Raw genomic sequence first — 13,039 nt, 5'->3', positions numbered from 1 at the left:
TGTTTATTTAGCCTTAGATTTCACACGGGAAAACGAACTGACGTACGCAAAAACGAGTAGTTAAATAGAGTTACGATAACCGAACCATTAACGTCTGTTATGGGACGCCCCGTCTGTCGCAAAACGTAATATCTGAATTTCGCGTGAGTGTCACATCGAGCAAATTTGGGAAATGAAACAATATGTCAATCATCGTAGGAAATACTATATTCACATACATACATGATTCGAATTTACGGCAAAACTTTGATCTAAGCAATCGCGAAATGTTTAGCGGAACAACTTTGCATAGTGTCATTATTATTGCTTCGAAAAATGTTTTATGTGCGAAAGACAGTTTTAGTTTGCGATCAGCATTAAAAATACATACATTATTGTATAATAAATCGCGCTTGACAATTAACGAGCTCGTAACGTAAAATAAAGAAACATTAATCAAGTAATATCGTAAATGACGGCGTCGCATGTCACAAAGTGTGTATATACGCGGAAAGTGAAACACAAATACTTTGTCGATTGTGCAATCGGAGACGTACGAGAATGATAATTTCACGCAACTATCCTTATCGCTGTTCCACTTTGACCAATTATCGGACCAATGTACATAATCGAAGAAAAAACTGTGATAAAGAAGTTTGACTAATAATCTAAATACAATTTTAGAAGAGATTAGAATTCTAAAAGTATATAGTTTTAAAAACATATCTGTACACGAAGAGAATTTTCTTGAAAAATCATGGCAATCGTAGAACAATATATTAGTATTCGACGAATTTTATAAGAATTTCTCTCTAATTAATATATTTACAATAAAAAATATTAATATGTACATAGTAAATTAATCAAACATATTTTATATCTTATAAATATTAATATTTTTTATTGTAGTGTAAATAATAATCAGAGAAACTCTAATAAAATTCTTCCATAATATCAATAATATTGTCTCATATGATTGCCATAATTTTCAGGATAAATTCGGAAAATTCTCTGTGTATATAGAATTGCGTATTAATTTTTATTATTTTATCAATCACACACGCGCGTTATATGTATACAATTATAATTCATGTGTCAATCGTGAAACAGCGCAAGTAAGGACGTTAAATATTTGGTAAAATATTCTCCACACATTTCTCTTGCGTTCTTACCTTCGAGATACTCGGAAAAGCGCGAATCGCAGCTCGCAGGCAAGATTTCAGCGAAGATGGATGAATTCGCTCGTTGGAGTCGCGCGACGGGAAACGACAGAATAACAGGAGACACCGCGAATGTAAATGGAAACTCGGACTCTACGACCGTCGGGAGGTATGGACCAAGCGGCCGACCATGAGTAAACGCATCCTCAACCCTCGAGACGAATCGAAATGGGGTGCGGGTCGCGGTTCCGCGTCGGCGTCGTTGCACCCCTGCGCGGACGTCGCGGCGCAAAATTCATCCCTTCCATTCGTGGGAGGTCGGCGCGATAGATGTCTCACTTCCTCTCGCGTATACGTATACGTCGTGCAACCCCCTCTCGTAATACTCTGCCTTTTTCCACCACCGCCGCGCGTTCGAACCCTGCTAAATATAGTCGTCAGCGAACGCGGTCTTACGTCTTCGGCGTGTCTCGAATTCTTATTGTGCCATTGTCGCCATAAATATCAATTGTTTCTCATAATCTCCGTGTTTCGTGCAATTCATTGCGTTCTCAACGCGTCGAACATTAGATAGATGTGTATTTTATAGAGACTTGGAAACATTTCAAGATGAGCTCTTATTGTGAAATTATATAATTATATTATGTACAGAGAGAATTTTCCCTGGAAATCATATGGTATTGGAAAAATTACTTAATATGTACATATTAATATTTTTTATTGTGATAAATATGCAATCAGAAAAATTCTTATAAAATTCTTCCAATAGTCTGTCCTACGATTATATGTATACCATGGTTTTCAGGATAAATTCTAAGAGAACATATTCTCTCCGTGTATACATATAAATAACATCTGTATAGAAGGAAGAAAATTGTATATATGTCGAAAAATATATTTTACCTCTCTGAGTATTCAATTCTTTAATGGAATAAAATTATTTCGTTAATGACGTTTCGGTTCCACGGTTTCTAATTTTCTCGCAATATGTAACGAGATTATAATATATTCCTTTAACAGTTATACAAATATGGTTCGGCAAAAGAACCAATGAGACAAGCGCACGATTTTCTCTCTCCATCGAAACGATAAAATATGCATCGACATTTGCGCTCTAACTATACAGAACGGTATACGTAAGGTATAAACGCGGCGCGTAATTTTCTTGTAACTAAATGAAAATAAATTCACGACCGACTAATGGTATTCGAGGGGCTTTGGCTTGAGCCTCCACGGGGTTTTATGAACGCAAATTACAGAGCTCGATGGCCGCCTCCTGCCAACGCCGACACTCTCGGTGTTCCAGGGTCTTGGTAACTTTTTCAATTTCACGGCCAGTCACCCCCTATCTTCCGTGCCCCTCATTCCTTTTCCATCAGTTTTATAACTATTGCTATAATAATAAGCTATAACTCCACTTTGATAATCATATCCGATGCGACGTTAGTGTCAGAGTGTCCAGCAGACTCAATGAAAAAAATTCCCTGACTTTTTCAGATTTTCCAAGACCAGAAATTAATTTTTTCCCTGACTTTTTAATATTATTTTTCCATATATATAGTTTGCATATATCTATATGATAAAGCAATTAAATGAATCCTTGAGATGTTTTTGTCAACAATGAAAAAATTCGGAAGTTAATACAAAAATTTAAATCAATTATACAATCTGCATTATGTACGATAATCGAAACAAACGTGTCACTATAAACTATTTAAATAATCACCTTTTTTATTTATATTATATCAAATTTTTCTAGTTTTGTCTCTATCAAAACACATTGAAATAAAATAACACGACGATGAAAATATACATTAACGAACATGCTGTAAATGAATCGATTTTTAACAACACAGAAAATTAGCGTGCTGGGAGTCGAAGAAAAGTTTATATTTATTTAATAAAAAATGTCAAATTATTGAGACAAATGTAGAATAATATTTGAAAAAATCCAGATAAATAGTAAAATTTCCTGACTTTTCACTGACGATTCCAGATTTATAAAATTCCCTGACAATGATCGATTTTCCAAATTTCCCTAACCGCTAGACACCCTGAGCGTTCTCTTATTAACAGATGTTCAACCAAAAAAATATTAATCGTGACTCGTCTATTTCCTATAAAATAGAATGTAATTGTCAACAAACTTCTGCGAGAAAGACGAAAACCTTATCAGACAAAATCGTAATTTTTTTTTATTTTGTACAAACGTTAATGCGGATGGAACTCGAAGACGTATAAAAGAGTCATCTTCCTCGCAACTACCGCGACGTATCTCAGTTTTACAATTTCCTACCGATCTCACAATCGTACTCACGTTCTGTAGATTATTCTCTTTTTTTCCTATCGATCTTCTCCAACCATTTCGTCATTCCCGCGATATTACCATCCGACCTGCACGACCCTCCGTAATTTCCGGGCGTACACTCATTCCCACGTTTATCCCACGCGATATCAGCGCGTTTAATTAGCGACCTATGGGGATGAAATGGCGGAGTAATGCCCCTATTGACAAAAAAAGCTGCGCAAAGGGAGAGATGCTGAGAGCATTTAATTTTTCGTGTCATAGAAAAACTAAGATTCTAATTGCGATCCGCGAATATACTTTTATCATAATCTTGTCATTTATACTTTAATAAATTTTACAAAAAATCAATGATTCTGTCTTCCGCGATAGTTTTTGAGAAATGTCGGTCGATTAAATTATTTAGCCACCCATGCGTGTAAGAAGTCAGCCGAAGCAGCTCTTCGGCGTCCCGAGATATTCCAACCTGCAGCTTAGGCCAACGTAAATAAGTCCTTCAATTTATTAATATTGCAACGATCGATATCACTCTGAAAGCGTCCATAAATTTCCCGCGCACACGTCCTTCGATTCACGGTGAACCACCAACGGCGGTGCAGCGCTGCGCGATCGTTGTGGTGGTTGGCTGGAGGCTGGGAGCTGAGAAAGAGAGAGAGAAGCTTGGGTCGATGTTACGCTCGCTCCGGTGCTCTTGGCTGACACCACCATGACCGTGGAACGATAGAAACGAATAAGGGGAGATGTAAGGGCCGGGAGAGCCCTGCTAGAACTCGGCTGGATATGGAACTACGCGAGACTAGGGGAGAAATCGAAGAAAAGAGAGGAAACGACGAGAGGAAACGAGAACGGAAGAGGAGTTTGGGGTGGATATGGGGGAGAACGAGAGACACAAAGAGAAAGAGAGGGAGAGAAGGTGGAAGATGGAAGAGAGGCGACGTGGAAACGTTTCGGAGAGATGGGACACGAGGGATTTATGCCGTTGGCTGTCGTCGGAGGGTGGATTGCGAGCCGCGTAGCATAAATAACGACACGAGAGCCTCCGCCACCATCGAGGTTGTATATCGCGGTCGTGTCACTCGTATATACGTGTTTTAACAATCTGGGGAAAATGGAAATTCGCGCTAATTCGAACGGGAAAGTCTCGTCTTTCGGGGAAAATTTGATCCAAGTTCGAAAAAGTCATCCTCGACGCGCAAACAAATATCGAATTTGAGCGCAAACATTTTTGGAGATATTTTATTATCGTAGAACAAAAATGTAAACTCTATCGAGATTATTCTATTCCCGGGAAGAGAGGATTACTGTGCACGATAATTTTCCTATGCGCACGGGCTGTATTCACAATATTCCCTCTTCATGTCTTGTTTAAGATCTCATAAACGGGCGCTTACTACGGCTCTAACTGCTCCAACTGAACTAAGGGTGACATCGGTATGCGACGACGTGCCTGAAAAATAACTCTTCGACTACGCACGTTAATACAACTAGCTTCTTCTCATTCGAGAATGCGTACACATTAAGATGCAACGGTCCGATAATGAGAAAGTATTACTTATGCGTCGAGGATCTCGTGATACTTTTCGAGATGCACTTTCGAGACGTATAGTTGTACGTGAAATCAACAATAATCGTATTATATTTTATTCCAATATAATTAGATTTGCATTGAAACTTTGCAAAATATAATTCTTATATCGTTTCTTCAAACGATTTATATTATCCTATTTACATATGGTATTTATCTGAATCTTATATTAACTTTGAGTAAAGATATTTATTTTATATTAGTCATTAAATGATTCTTTTCTGTATGTGTGTTTCGAGTTTCATTTCTATTCTTTTCCAAAGAACCTGATCTCATCGCGAATCGAGTTCGCCCTTGGATGAATTCACGTCAGACTGGTTTAATTCATGGCTATTCTTATACTTATCTCACAAATAAATTGCCAGTATCTCCTTATCCCGACAGTAGAAAAAGAAGATAAAAATCAAAGAAGGTATATGATTTAACTCCACGACTTGTATCATAAAATAACATTAATTGAAAATCTCGTATATTCGTATTCACCAAGAGTAAATTCATGCAGAAAATAATGTAAAGCGACGAAAACAATGTAAAGCTTTCTTAGAATATAGTTAAATTATATAAAACAATTAAATTAAATAAATTTTAGTTTTTGTTAAAATATATATAATAATAAACTTATCTATTTGGATTAAATTTTCAGTAAAACATTCAAATAATTTTCAAAAAATTTAACATACAAAATAAAACAGAAATAATAATGTAATCCATCAATTTTTCATTGTATAATACTAACATGAACAAAAAAGTTAAGAATATTAATGTATTATTATAAATCTAATTCCCTGGATTAAGTTTCTTTTGCTAGAAAGAATTTTTTTTATCATACATATATTGTTAATCGTGATCAGTAGAAACTAGTTGAATTTGTCAAGCATTCTTACAAATCATAAATTTAGCTAAAAATGTTTGCTTTTCTACACACATATTGAAAAAAAAGTTTATTAACTTAACTAAACCTTTCAATTAAATATTATTTTGTTAATTGAACATACAAAAATATTGAAATTAAATGTAACATTAAATCTAACAAAATGTATATTTTACTTAAATATATGTTCAATGAACAAAATAGTAATTTAGTGGAAAGGTTTAGTCAAGTTAAAATTTTTTTCCAGTGCATGTATGATCGTGGATGAAAAACAAAGGAAAAAGGGGAAGATAAGAGAATCTTTCATGAATAAAGGATGAGACGAAATCCCATGTAGTGATGTTATACCGGGGGACTCCGACCAAGTCTTAGTAGCTTCGGTGCGCGCAGCCAAGAAAGCTTACAGCGCCATTAAAATAAAATAAAGCCTCCCTCTGCCTTCACATCCCACCCCATTCCACTCGCTGCTATCGGCCCCGCCGCCTTCATCTTTCACTTTCATCTCTTATCCGGCGCTTTTTTCTTCTCCCTTCTTATTTCTCTTTCTCTCTCTCTTTCCTCCACAAGATATCTCTTTTTCTCGCTCTTTTTGTTTCTCTTTTCTCTCTCTCTCTCTCGTTCTCACAGAGACATATTTTCCGTTTCTCTCCATCTTCCAGCTGTCTCCTGCCATCAGCATTTTCAGAATGTTGCCAACGTAGACAGCCAGGGCGTAAACGTGAAATCATTGCTGAATATACGAGCAGAGGAGCCGTATATATGTGCCTTTTGAGAGGGCTCGCAATGTTCGTACAGATCACGACGCTTATAATAACACTTAACCGCCGACGGTTGAATGGCTGCAAGTTGCAATTTCTCTTCTTTGTGTCTCTTCTTCCCTTTTCGACTGTTCGCGGTTATCGGTTGAGGTGGTCTCCCGCGGCAAGAGAGATATATCTTTACGATTTTTTTTTTAAACATTTTACTACTTCGGGGTAGACGTAACGCCTTTGTTTCTCGACTGTCGGATTTATATGTGTGTATTGTTCCTAATATTACGATCGCATAACGAATATGTTAGAAATAAATTGTTTTTTACGTATTTTATATATACGTCACACACGTGCAAAATAACTTACAGCGAAACGCTTCGTTACGGAAGGCGTGTAACGCGTGTAACGTGACATAAAGATTGTTGCGAGCTGTACATATTGTTACCTGGAAGATTACGGCATATTTAAATATTTACTCTCTATAAACATACAACGCGGCCATAAAAGTCTCAGCGAGTGCTTCGCAATATATCGCGCGTCAATCTCCTCCTTCAAATTGTACGCTATACTTTAATCATGCTATCGATATAAACTATAATTATGTTTCCAGCCATTAATATCGATAACTAAGTCTTTTACAGTTCGTTAAATTAAGAATTAAACTACACCCACAATACCATTTCCACATTTTATGTCATTCTTTATGGATACATTCGTCCTATATACAAATCTCGTCGAAACTAAACTGATCAACTTTTATAAATTTCTTCATTTTAGAATCTCTATGAAAAAAGTTCATATATATAACAAACGATTGCAAATTCTCAAAATTGTATATATATTTTAATAATAAAACATTAATACGATTGTCTCGTCCATTTAAATCATGATATATTGCGATGATATTTTAAACATATATTATTTTATATATTATTGTATAATAAAAATAACTTGAACGCGCGGCGATGCTATTTAGTATTTTTTTAAATATTAAATAGTTCTATCTTTATTTTAAACGGTAACAAAAAATTATATTATTCGCGAGCGTATAATACGCTGCAATCAACGACGACGAATAATAATATAAGAAATTCTTCATTGAAAACGAAATCATAGGGGAACCGAAGATGAAATCACATTCGTTCGCCGAGAACCAAATTTATCTCGAGCTAGCGGAATGATTCTATTAGCGATACCATTAACGACTCATGTTTATTATGCTTGACGCTCACTTTTATAGGTATAACTTGTGTGCGTGCCCCTCTTCGTCCTCTCTTTACTAGTTTACTCGCGCGAACAAGGGTGATCGACTCCAATTAGATCCGATATAGATGTATATCTGACAATATTTGTATCCTAACGAAGTGATTTTAATATTCTGCAGCCATTTTATCGTGCAAAAACAGAAGTAATTATTTTATTTACATCGTTTTATAATTTTTTTAACTATATTTCTATCTATATTTTAAAATTTTGATAATAATTTATATTTTTTTTATCGTTCTTACGATTATTGTTAGTTTCGTACAAAAGTGTATCTTATTATGTACACAGAGAATTTTCTCTTAAAATTTACCCTGAAAATCATAATCGTGAGACAATATGGTATTGGAAGAATTTTATGAGTTTCTCTGATTTATCACAATAAAAATATTAATATCTACTACGATAAAAATATATTCAATTAATTTTACTATGTACATATTAATATTACTGTGATAGATATTAATCAAAAAACTTCTTATAAAATGTGTTCAATATTATATTATCCCACGATTGCCATGATTTTCAGGATAAAATCTAAGAGAAAATTCTCTCCGTGTACATCTATATATATAAACGAAATCTTCGATTAAACGATAAAACGTGAGAGAAGGGATACGGTATTATTTTAACTACTTCATATAAGGGTGGGACTGTATGCTTAAGGGCGGTGACAAATTCAAGGCAAGAGGATGATAGAGGGAAATAGAAGGGAGAAAAGCTGATGACTGCGTTTGAAAGAGGGAAGTTTGGATGAAAGGCTCTGAGAAGAACCCGGATATTAACGCGTACTTCGATACGGGGCGTATGAAATCTACGAGAGTACTGAAACGTACTTTATATGTATATGTATAATACGAGAGCATTCTCGATAATTCGGTCCCCTTTCATTTCCGTTTCTCTCCATAAATCTTAGTAGGTAAACGTCCACTCGCGCGTACAACATTGTGTCTACGATGTTTCTCACAAAAACTTCTTGCGCATCATAGTAACGGCCTATGAATTATAAATTTCCTGTTCACTGAACAAATTTCACCTGACAATGCCCCCTTAACGATGATTAACGATGTTATTAAAATACAACTGACATTTAATATCTTATTTTATATTGCAGAACGTTCATGGTATATATTTTGATGGAAGAATAGTTCAACAAAGGAGAGAGCTTAAATAAGAGCTCGTAACAGCATTCAAAACTGTTAGTTTCTATCATGAAAATGCCATTTCATGATTAAATTGACCTTTAATAAATAAAAATTCTTTTAGACAAAAATTATATATTACATTATAATATATCAATATATAATAATTTTTATCTGCGTGAATCTATTTTAATGCATTTCGAAAAGACTTTTCAAATTATCAAGAAAAAATATTTCAAGAATGCGACTACACTTTTCTCTGAAATCCTAAGTAGCACGAAATAAAACCGCCATAAACCAGCAGGATAAAATGCTATCTTGGCTGCCGATTATCACGAAAAATTTACAGGCAATCTAAAGTGAGGAGCGAAGATAACGGTTGACACAAGCTGTCTCTATAATGCAATTTTAAACCCCGATTAACTGTATAGTACGAAATATTTCAAAATAAATCAATCATATGGCATATTCCGTAAGAAATTTCTTAATGTTTTTATCATGAAAGAATTTAGTAATTATATTAGATATATTAAAAAAAATATATAACAGATTTATAATAAGCAATTTTTATCACGAAAAAAATAGAATATGTTTTTATTCATAATTCATGTGAAAGTTATTCATGATAGATGATACGCGAAGAGAATTTTCTCTTAGAATTTTTTAAGGACAATATGGTATTGGAAGAATTTTTATAAAAGTTTCTCTGATTAATATTTACCACAATAAAAAACATTAATATGTACACATATTAAAATTTTATATCATATTATAGTATAGATATTAATAAAAATTCTTTCAATACAAAATTGTCTCACAATTACTATGATTTTCAGGGAAATAAGAAAACATTCGAACATTCTTTCTCTCCGTGTACTTATGTCGACTATGTCCTTATATCGCAGATTTTAGTCGTGTATCTCCGCCACTAAAACAGAGATTGCAGCATGAATATGTGCGGAATTTCAGACAGACCTATTCTCACGCGATTTTATAATCCCTCGGGAGTAATAACTGCCGTTTGTCCTTGACAACCCTCTTTCGCGGCCCTTTGCTGACGACCTTTGAACAACGAAACTGCGACCATAATTACGCATCTACATTCCACTTTATCCATACTTAGTTGTCAAACTCATTTTCGACCGACGAGATATCGCGATTTTAAAATCATTACCTCCTTATACACCTGATTCTTACCCCTTTTCTAAGTACTGAACGTACAGCGCGTGTTAACATTATTCGAAAGATTTTCAATCTGGAATAGAAGACGGTAATAAAAAATAGGGTGTCCAGCAAACTCAATGAAAAAAATTCCCTGACTTTTGCAGACCAGAAATTAATTTCCAAGACCAGAAATTAATTTTTTCCCTGACTTTTTAGTATTATTTTTCTAAATATATAATTTGCATATATCTATATAATAAATCAATTAAATGTTAAATCATGAAATCCATGAGATATTTTTGTCAACAATGAAAAGGTTCAGAAGTTAAAAAAAAAAACAAAAATTTTAATCAATTATACAATCTGCGCATTATGTACGATAATCGAAACAAACGTGTCACTATAAACTATTTAAATAATCACTTTTTTATTTATATTATATCAAATTTTTTAGTTTTGTCTCTATCAAACACATGGAAATAAAATAACACGACGATGAAAATATAAATTAACGAACACGCTGTAGATGAATCGATTTTTAACAACACAGAAAATTAGCATGCTGGAAGTCGAGGAAAAGTTTATATCTATTTAATAAAAAATTTCATTGAGACAAATGTAGAATAATGTGAAAAAAATCCAGATAAATAGTAAAATTTCCTGCCTTTTTCCTGGCAATTCCAGATTTATAAAATTCCCTGACAATGCCCGTGGTTTTCCAGATTTCCCTGATCGCTAGACACCCTGGATATACATCAGGATAATCAGATTTTGTGTCAAAATACTGGGCATGGATGAAGATTAGTTCAAATCTCACTTTTGACACGAGTTATTCCGTATAACCGTGATTATTTCACAATCGATGTTTGACGCGTCGACGACTAAAGCCGCGAAAAAGTGAGCACTATACCTGCCGATTCGTAACCGTAACGACGATCGAAGCTGATGCTTTTACGGAAGTCGGTCTTCCCGAAGCGCGCTCGTTCGACTGGTCATTTGATGGGCAATAGACACCGGGTGACCGTTCGACCGGTCATCCAGCAGCGCGAACAATCCGTCTCTCTTCTTTTCCTACCCCTCTCTCTCTTTCTCTCTTGTATTAAACGATTATTTTTGTTGACGTCGTAAATCCTTTTAAACGCAGCACTCCAAGTACCCCGATGTATATCCACACGTACCTATACACACGTCTCCCGCGAGAACTATCGCTTTTCCTTGATATCTCACTTACTCGTTTCCTCTCGACAATCGTTTTCGCACGTCTTTCATATAGGAGACCTGATTTTTACCGATTCGTAGCGTCCGGGTTAACGTGAGAATAGTCAACATTCTGTCTCAGGTTTCATCTTGTTTTCGCGCGAAACCGACAGACGAGAGTCGATCGGCACCTTTGATTAACTCCGTGACGACCTGTCTTATCTCGCATCATTACTCTATCCATTTTATAATTTTATAAAAAATAATGAAAATGCGCGGAAAAGCTAATGAAACTTATTAACATCGAGTATATATGCGTACACTGAAAAAAAATTGTTAACTTGACTAAACCTTTCAACTAATTATTTTATTATAATTGAACATAGGTATATAAATATTTAAACTGAATATAAAATATTAAATCTAACAAAACGTATATTTTGATTTAAATACTAATATATATTTAATGAACAAAATAGAAATTTAGTTGAAAGGTTTAGTCAAGTTAACACATTTTTTTCAATGTATGAATATTTTTAAATCATATATATGTGATATATGTACATACATATAATAATATATAATTGTCAATCCGTAATATATTTTTGTTTTCTATGTATAAATATTTATTAACTTCAGATTATTATTTACCGCGCAATTATCTTCAGACAAATTGAAAAGGATAGATATAACTTATTTGTAACAAAATTTTATTCAATTTTAATATTTAACGTTTTTATATCTTATTTTAATATTTAATTTTTTTTATCTCTATCTTTCTTAAATATAATTTGATTTTATTACACTTGCTACATGTTAAGAAACAGCCTCGATTCGTTATAAGTAATCAAACCGGTTTAGTTGATATAAACCTATAGAATAATCATTATATTTTTTACGTGTCAGCATTATTAGTGCACTAATGAGACATATAAATGAATTAAGAAACTTAACTCTATATTAGGGCCAATAATAAAAATCCTTTTTCAATGCCTAATTAATTGATCATACGATTGAAATCAATCAAAACTCGAATTAACTTCCATAATGATTGATATCTTGTTTAAAAATGATTTTAAATAATATGATTGAACACAGACTTTTATACAGAGCAAAATCTTTGTAGAAATATTTACGGAAATTCACAAGATCGAAAATACAATTCAAGTTTAAAAAAAGAACCTAAGAATTCAATAGTAAAATAGGAAGCTAAAGGATTCCTGCTGATTTAATTACTTTATTGACAGGAATTACGTTTCAAATGACCGACATAAAACGCTTTTTTTGCTTAGTTTTTCTAGTGTTAGAATTTCTTGGTTAGACGCTGCTTCCGTGTTTTTTTTTTTACAAGGTATCTTCAGATTTCCTCAGCGGTCGAAATAGTTTCACCTACTTTCGAAAACGGCAAAAGGATGCGGTCAGGATACCATAAAGAAACGAATCCTTTTAAAACTACGCTCGAATTAACCCCTATATCATATACCTGGAGTTAAGAAAAATCTGCTCGAAAATATCTATCACGCATAAATTCAATCAATTTAAATAAATAATAATTAAAATTATTATTATTATACTTTGTGTAATCTCTTTACCAATATAATTCTTGTAACCAGACGAATAA

This window comes from Nylanderia fulva, unplaced genomic scaffold (genome assembly GCF_048542155.1).
Source record: "Nylanderia fulva isolate GAGA-0341 unplaced genomic scaffold, ASM4854215v1 Scaffold16, whole genome shotgun sequence".
Lineage (NCBI taxonomy): Eukaryota > Metazoa > Arthropoda > Insecta > Hymenoptera > Formicidae > Nylanderia > Nylanderia fulva.
Note: the sequence above shows the minus strand (reverse complement) of the source record.